Raw genomic sequence first — 9,818 nt, 5'->3', positions numbered from 1 at the left:
GAGAGAAATAGATGGATGCTGGAGGGCTGCCATTTGAAAAGGTCTATTAGTGACTTTCATTCATGTCAGCGCGAACCCTGAAGCAGAGCGAGAGAACTGTCCTGAGGGCAAGGCAAGTTTATCTGTAGAGCGCATTTCCTGCACAAAGTAATCAATAATGGATTAAGATCACAATACAAACAATTTTAAACATAATAATTAGTGTACTTTTCTTTAAAAAGGAGAGTTCAGATAAATTGTCTCACAGTTAAACAGAAGGGTAAAAGGGCACGACAGGTTCATCCTCCAGCTGTAGGTCCTGACCATGAACCTTATGCACATGGAGGTGTTAATCATTAGGATTCTCAGAACACTCACTCTGTAACGCTGCACACTGTTTAAAATGAACTACAAGTCATTCTGTTTTTCACATATTTTGACTTTAAAATCAGATACAACTTCTTTGAGAAACCCGTGTGTTTACAATGTTGTTCTATTGTTGTTTGACAAAACCTGACAAAAACCTTTTTGCAACAATTCCAGACAAAACTAAACATGAAAACTCTTCATCCATGTTCAGCACCAGTAGGAAACAGGAAACATTTGCTTATGAATGCATAATTGTTGTAATTGTAAATGAAATGTTCATTGTTTTTTTATATTTCCATGTGTACCGAACTCACTGGTCAATTTACAAAGACACATCTGATGCTCTGAAAACACTGACTGGGGCAATCAACAAATGAATTAACACAATGTAAAGCTTTTACCACATTTTTACCACTTCGGCGTCATGGGTTCCCTTCCATAATCATCACATTTCTTTACCCGCTCGCTCCCCATTTCACACTGTGGTTGTCCTGTTCGATAAATCCTGTGAGCAAGAAAAAAGACAAGGTTCTCTGTACGATTTTAAGCTTTGAACATAGTGTAACTCCAGTCATGCTGTGCCTGGAACCACTTCTCTCAGCTGTACCTGACCTGCTGACCATGTTTATTATTGCATGAATGAAGATTGTCATTGTCAAGTGCTCTTAATGCTTCACTGGGTTTCTGTGCACGCTATAGAAGAACATCCATATAGAGCAGAATGGGACTTTCTGGAAACATTGTGCTGCCACTGTCTCAAAAGTAAAGTTTTATGAAGAAACAGTTGTGTTGTGCTAATGCGTCTTTTATTTTGCATACATCCAACCAGTAGAGGGGGACTAGACTAGACCAGAGAAGACAATGCACAGGAGCAGCTTCATTAAACAAGCTGTGAGAAGACTAACATGTCTCCTCTCCGTCTATCCACAGAAAGGATTATAAAAGTGATTTTATTGACTTAAACTTGCTTCAAATTGCTTCTATATATGTAAAGTTTGACAACAACTGTTAGAAAGAGTTTTGTGGAAGTGAAATGTACTGTTTCATGTAGTCTAGTTTTGTTCAAGTGCTTAGTAACAAGCTGGAAGCATTCAAATTTATACTGTTTTGATTGTAAAGTTACCCAAATTCAAGGTTAAGTTATCTATGCAGAGCGTTCACAAGTTTTACAGTTTTGCCGCCGTTGTTGTTTTATTTATGATTGATTATGTGAGAATGAGATAATTGAATGACTGTGAGGATTTAACAAGCCGTGGTAAGACTAACCTCTACCACAGCCACACCACAGCTTTAGGCGACACAGTCCAACCCGAGCTGTGTGCCACGTGTCACCGCCCAGCTTCCCCCTAAGGCCGCCGCGGTAACACTGTGATGCTGGACTTCCCATGGCCCAGAGTTATTATTGAGTGTGGCATTGGTGTTGCAGCGTGTCGTGGTTGGTGCTGTCTTCTGTAGAGTCTATTATGGGAGTTATTCTAGAGGCACAGCTCTGTTTACTGTGGGCCGACTCTTGCTGTGCTCCTGTCTTCACTGTAATGCACTTTATGTTCCACTGCTGTTTGTGTTTGCTTTGAGCTTTGTCAGATGCTCCAGGCCGTTGCATATACAGTACACTATTACCGGCCCATAAGAGTTTACATTTCTGTCAACATTGAAGGAAGTTTGCACTCTATACAGAAGGAATAGTCATTTCCTTGTGTGCTAAACCTGGCCTGTTTTTTATTCTACACATTTTTGGGGGGGGGGATTTTGGGTCCGTGGGCTTTATTGGACATGACAGCTCAGCGTGAAAGGGGGATGAGAGAAGGGAGGACATGCAGTAAATTGTCGTAGCTGTGATTCTAACTCATGACACCGGCTGCACGTGGAGCCTGGCATGTGTGCTGCCGCCTAAACCACTGGACCACCGGGCATTATAGCCTATGAATAAATTAACCTCATGAATTCGAATGAAAATTATGCAATCAAAAGCAATTAATTGATGTTATACAACATCATATAAATTATTAGGTGTAATGAAATATGTCATTCCACAAAGGTCAGTTTAAATGAGGCTTATTTTTGGCAAAGAAAGTGAATGAGTCTCATTCATTGACAAAGTTAGCAAGGAATTTTATCCTCTTAAGGTGAAGATACTATTGTGTTGCCTTAAATATTCTACAGAATGACATTAAATCTATATAGTCCGAGTCAGTAAGAATGCATGCATATAATATAGTATATAGATGTTCTTTGAACAGAGATAATCAACCTTAGAAGAACAGACATATTCAAATAAATGTAGACTAGAACTATTAGAAGTAATTGTATTTTTTTTTATTGGGTTAGTATATGGCACAACCTGGGAGATAAACGTCCAATACAATAGAAGCCTCTGAAAGTAAAAACAATATTTTTTTCAAAACTATAGAGCTCTGGAATTATCCCTGTACATTGTATTTTAAATAAGTAACTGCAACCTAAACCCTGTCGGTCAGGAGTTATTTTGTACTTTTGTTTGTGTACACAACATTTTCATGGAGACGGTGGCGGAGCCTCGCGCTGTTAAATCTATGCACCTTAACTACATTATCTATGACACAAGCAGAAATGATTATGTATTTTTAGACCTGTTTCTTAATAATCTTTAATCTATTTGTATTGCTTCTAAATGTATTATTTTTCCTTTTTCACAAATATGCTCCATTATTTTAACAGTAATGTTAACTTTAATGTAAACGTAACTTTTATTAAAGGTGCATAACCTTTCCACATCTGCTTATCTCCATGACAATAGATATGTTTTATGCCATATTGTGGGACATCTCAGGCAAAGCAGTTAGATCTCCATGGAGACAAACATGTGACAAACCCTCATCCAGTAAAGTACAAAGTTCACCTTTAACATTTCATAGAGAAATGTCTAATTTGAGTCTTTTTGTGATTTTGTGTTTCCGGTCACAGCTAATGGACAGTTCCTGCTGCACTTTACGAGGCTCTGAAGACGCACTGTTTTTAAATGGTATGAAGGCCAACGAAGCGCACTTTCAATGCTTTTAAGATCATTTTTAGTCTTGGGCCAGCGCAAACCATCAGTTTATCTGGGCCTTTTATCACTCGCTCCACATTTGAACGGGATTTGGGTCAAACCAGTGCTTTTTATACACTCTCCTCATTACAGTTTTGGGTCATTCACCTTTTTTACATTTAGAGATGTGTAAATAAATCATTCGTGTCCAGCACTTGCCTTCGACTGATCTCTTAATATGACTATTTTTACTGTGGGCTTTTCCCTTGGGGGAAAAGGAAAAGCATGCACAGTTACACAGTCCAACACTAAAGTATTCAGGGCCGTTTATAGTTATGCTTGAGGCCCTATGCAAAATGTTGTTGGACAAAGTACAAAAGTAAAACTGTATTTAAGTAAAGTACAGATTCCAAGACACATTCCATTCTTCCATCCTTTTTACCTTTACGTCACTACATCTGAGAAAGTATCTGTACTTTCTACTCCACTACATTTGTTAACTGGACTTTTCTGTAGAGTTTGAGACTGCTTGAAATGACAGATAATATTTTATTCTGCCAAATGTTTTGAGATAAGACTGGGTTTTGACAAATATATATATTTTAAAAGGAAGTCATCGATTCGGTCGCTTCTTTTGACCAAAAATCTGTTCCTTATCAAGATAATTTGACTTTTTAATAGTTTTTAAATTGTACTTGTTCTTGAAATCTAATTTCAACTGGTACTTAATTATTTTTACTTTTACTTATTTGCCCCTGTGTCTCCACTTTTTGAGTAACACATTTGAGTGCTTCCTCCATCCCTGTTGCAGTTAATAATGCCAGTCACTAAAGTTATCAGTCACTTAGTTTGCAATTAATAGGGTAAATCAAAATAAATGGTAATTATGTGTTCATTATCTGAGCAAACATCTTGTGGGCATTTTGCGTGTGACTATTCTGCTAATAGCTAGATACGGCCCTGTGTCTATTGCAGAATAAGATGTCATTTGATTTTAATTTCTTTTGACCTACTTTGAACAAAATCCATTATATACATTGAAACTTTATTGGATCCAGAGTATTCACGGGAAGTAAAAGCAGTATCGCCATTATTGTGTACCTTCTATTTGTCGTCAGTTAGCTTATTCAACAAATGCTATCCTCAAAAACAGTAAAAAAAATAAAAATAATTTCAGAAAAAACACAATGAGCATCAGACTTTGCAGTGGAAACACTATTCAAGTCGGGACTGTGTTGAGGAGGTGAGCGGACGAGCAGAGCGAGGGAGGTGGAATAGAAGTGATCAAAACGGAAAGAGTAGCACAGCAGGAGGGGTCAAGGGTCACATAGACAGGATAGAGCCAGCCGGTGTAACATCAGGGGGTGCACTCTGTAATGTACTGTGGATGTACTGTGTATGTACTGTGGATGTACTGTGTATGTACTGTGGATGTACTGTGGATGTACTGTGGATGTACTGTGTATGTACTGTGGATGTACTGTGGATGTACTGTGGATGTACTGTGTATGTACTGTGGATGTACTGTGGATGTACTGTGTATGTACTGTGGATGTACTGTGGATGTACTGTGGATGTACTGTGGATGTACTGTGTATGTACTGTGGATGTACTGTGTATGTACTGTGGATGTACTGTGGATGTACTGTGTATGTACTGTGGATGTACTGTGGATGTACTGTGGATGTGGATGTACTGTAGCTGTACTGTGGATGTACTGTGGATGTACAGTGTATGTACTGTGGATGTACTGTGGATGTACTGTGTATGTACTGTGGATGTACAGTGTGTGTACTGTAGCTGTACTGTGGATGTACTGTGGATGTACTGTGGATGTACTGTGGATGTACTGTGGATGTACAGTGTATGTACTGTGGATGTACTGTGGATGTACTGTAGCTGTACTGTGGATGTACTGTGGATGTACTGTAGCTGTACTGTGGATGTACTGTGGATGTACAGTGTATGTACTGTAGCTGTACTGTGGATGTACTGTGGATGTGGATGTACTGTGGATGTACTGTGGATGTACTGTGGATGTACTGTGGATGTACTGTGGATGTACTGTGGATGTACTGTGGATGTGGATGTACTGTGGATGTACTGTGGATGTACTGTGGATGTACTGTGGATGTGGATGTACTGTGGATGTACTTTGGATGTACTGTGGATGTACTGTAGCTGTACTATAGCTGTACTGTGGATGTACTGTGGATGTACAGTGTATGTACTGTGGATGTACTGTGGATGTACTGTGTATGTACTGTAGCTGTACTGTGGATGTACTGTGGATGTACTGTAGCTGTACTGTGGATGTACTGTGGATGTGGATGTACTGTGGATGTACTGTGGATGTACTGTGGATGTACTGTGGATGTACTGTGGATGTGGATGTACTGTGGATGTACTGTGGATGTACTGTGGATGTACTGTGGATGTGGATGTACTGTGGATGTACTTTGGATGTACTGTGGATGTACTGTAGCTGTACTATAGCTGTACTGTGGATGTACTGTGGATGTACTGTGGATGTACTGTAGCTGTACTGTAGCTGTACTGTGGATGTACTGTGGATGTACTGTGGATGTACTGTGGATGTACTGTAGCTGTACTGTGGATGTACAGTGTATGTACTGTGGATGTACTGTGGATGTACTGTGTATGTACTGTAGCTGTACTGTGGATGTACTGTGGATGTACAGTGTATGTACTGTAGCTGTACTGTGGATGTACTGTGGATGTACTGTGGATGTACTGTGGATGTACTGTGGATGTACAGTGTATGTACTGTGGATGTACTGTGGATGTACTGCGGATGTACTGTGGATGTACTGTAGCTGTACTGTGGATGTACTGTGGATGTACTGTAGCTGTACTGTGGATGTACTGTGGATGTACTGTGGATGTGGATGCACTGTGGATGTACTGTGGATGTACAGTGTATGTACTGTGGATGTACTGTGGATGTACTTTGGATGTACTGTGGATGTACTGTGGATGTACTGTGGATGTACTGTAGCTGTACTGTAGCTGTACTGTGGATGTACTGTGGATGTACTGTGGATGTACTGTGGATGTACTGCGGATGTACTGTGGATGTACTGTAGCTGTACTGTGGATGTACTGTAGCTGTACTGTAGCTGTACTGTGGATGTACTGTGGATGTACAGTGTATGTACTGTAGCTGTACTGTGGATGTACTGTGGATGTACTGTGGATGTACTGTGGATGTACTGTGGATGTACAGTGTATGTACTGTGGATGTACTGTGGATGTACTGCGGATGTACTGTGGATGTACTGTAGCTGTACTGTGGATGTACTGTGGATGTACTGTAGCTGTACTGTGGATGTACTGTGGATGTACTGTGGATGTGGATGCACTGTGGATGTACTGTGGATGTACTGTGGATGTACAGTGTATGTACTGTGGATGTACTGTGGATGTACTTTGGATGTACTGTGGATGTACTGTGGATGTACTGTGGATGTACTGTAGCTGTACTGTAGCTGTACTGTGGATGTACTGTGGATGTACTGTGGATGTACTGCGGATGTACTGTGGATGTACTGTAGCTGTACTGTGGATGTACTGTGGATGTACTGTAGCTGTACTGTGGATGTACTGTGGATGTACAGTGTATGTACTGTAGCTGTACTGTGGATGTACTGTGGATGTGGATGTACTGTGGATGTACTGTGGATGTACTGTGGATGTACTGTGGATGTACTGTGGATGTACTGTGGATGTACTGTGGATGTGGATGTACTGTGGATGTACTGTGGATGTACTGTGGATGTACTGTGGATGTGGATGTACTGTGGATGTACTTTGGATGTACTGTGGATGTACTGTAGCTGTACTATAGCTGTACTGTGGATGTACTGTGGATGTACAGTGTATGTACTGTGGATGTACTGTGGATGTACTGTGTATGTACTGTAGCTGTACTGTGGATGTACTGTGGATGTACTGTAGCTGTACTGTGGATGTACTGTGGATGTGGATGTACTGTGGATGTACTGTGGATGTACTGTGGATGTACTGTGGATGTACTGTGGATGTGGATGTACTGTGGATGTACTGTGGATGTACTGTGGATGTACTGTGGATGTGGATGTACTGTGGATGTACTTTGGATGTACTGTGGATGTACTGTAGCTGTACTATAGCTGTACTGTGGATGTACTGTGGATGTACTGTGGATGTACTGTAGCTGTACTGTAGCTGTACTGTGGATGTACTGTGGATGTACTGTGGATGTACTGTGGATGTACTGTAGCTGTACTGTGGATGTACAGTGTATGTACTGTGGATGTACTGTGGATGTACTGTAGCTGTACTGTGGATGTACTGTGGATGTACTGTAGCTGTACTGTGGATGTACTGTGGATGTACTGTGGATGTGGATGCACTGTGGATGTACTGTGGATGTACAGTGTATGTACTGTGGATGTACTGTGGATGTACTTTGGATGTACTGTGGATGTACTGTGGATGTACTGTGGATGTACTGTAGCTGTACTGTAGCTGTACTGTGGATGTACTGTGGATGTACTGTGGATGTACTGTGGATGTACTGCGGATGTACTGTGGATGTACTGTAGCTGTACTGTGGATGTACTGTAGCTGTACTGTAGCTGTACTGTGGATGTACTGTGGATGTACAGTGTATGTACTGTAGCTGTACTGTGGATGTACTGTGGATGTACTGTGGATGTACTGTGGATGTACTGTGGATGTACAGTGTATGTACTGTGGATGTACTGTGGATGTACTGCGGATGTACTGTGGATGTACTGTAGCTGTACTGTGGATGTACTGTGGATGTACTGTAGCTGTACTGTGGATGTACTGTGGATGTACTGTGGATGTGGATGCACTGTGGATGTACTGTGGATGTACTGTGGATGTACAGTGTATGTACTGTGGATGTACTGTGGATGTACTTTGGATGTACTGTGGATGTACTGTGGATGTACTGTGGATGTACTGTAGCTGTACTGTAGCTGTACTGTGGATGTACTGTGGATGTACTGTGGATGTACTGCGGATGTACTGTGGATGTACTGTAGCTGTACTGTGGATGTACTGTGGATGTACTGTAGCTGTACTGTGGATGTACTGTGGATGTGGATGTACTGTGGATGTACTTTGGATGTACTGTGGATGTACTGTAGCTGTACTATAGCTGTACTGTGGATGTACTGTGGATGTACTTTGGATGTACTGTGGATGTACTGTAGCTGTACTATAGCTGTACTGTGGATGTACTGTGGATGTACAGTGTATGTACTGTGGATGTACTGTGGATGTACTGTGTATGTACTGTAGCTGTACTGTGGATGTACTGTGGATGTACTGTAGCTGTACTGTGGATGTACTGTGGATGTGGATGTACTGTGGATGTACTGTGGATGTACTGTGGATGTACTGTGGATGTACTGTGGATGTGGATGTACTGTGGATGTACTGTGGATGTACTGTGGATGTACTGTGGATGTGGATGTACTGTGGATGTACTTTGGATGTACTGTGGATGTACTGTAGCTGTACTATAGCTGTACTGTGGATGTACTGTGGATGTACTGTGGATGTACTGTAGCTGTACTGTAGCTGTACTGTGGATGTACTGTGGATGTACTGTGGATGTACTGTGGATGTACTGTAGCTGTACTGTGGATGTACAGTGTATGTACTGTGGATGTACTGTGGATGTACTGTGTATGTACTGTAGCTGTACTGTGGATGTACTGTGGATGTACAGTGTATGTACTGTAGCTGTACTGTGGATGTACTGTGGATGTACTGTGGATGTACTGTGGATGTACTGTGGATGTACAGTGTATGTACTGTGGATGTACTGTGGATGTACTGCGGATGTACTGTGGATGTACTGTAGCTGTACTGTGGATGTACTGTGGATGTACTGTAGCTGTACTGTGGATGTACTGTGGATGTACTGTGGATGTGGATGCACTGTGGATGTACTGTGGATGTACAGTGTATGTACTGTGGATGTACTGTGGATGTACTTTGGATGTACTGTGGATGTACTGTGGATGTACTGTGGATGTACTGTAGCTGTACTGTAGCTGTACTGTGGATGTACTGTGGATGTACTGTGGATGTACTGTGGATGTACTGCGGATGTACTGTGGATGTACTGTAGCTGTACTGTGGATGTACTGTAGCTGTACTGTAGCTGTACTGTGGATGTACTGTGGATGTACAGTGTATGTACTGTAGCTGTACTGTGGATGTACTGTGGATGTACTGTGGATGTACTGTGGATGTACTGTGGATGTACAGTGTATGTACTGTGGATGTACTGTGGATGTACTGCGGATGTACTGTGGATGTACTGTAGCTGTACTGTGGATGTACTGTGGATGTACTGTAGCTGTACTGTGGATGTACTGTGGATGTACTGTGGATGTGGATGCACTGTGGATGTACTGTG

Source organism: Eucyclogobius newberryi, unplaced genomic scaffold (genome assembly GCF_026437365.1).
Source record: "Eucyclogobius newberryi isolate DKJ021-1_F unplaced genomic scaffold, fEucNew1.0.hap1 SCAF_4, whole genome shotgun sequence".
Lineage (NCBI taxonomy): Eukaryota > Metazoa > Chordata > Actinopteri > Gobiiformes > Gobiidae > Eucyclogobius > Eucyclogobius newberryi.
The sequence above is the reverse complement of the archived record's forward strand: the minus strand, read 5'-3'. Positions refer to the sequence as shown.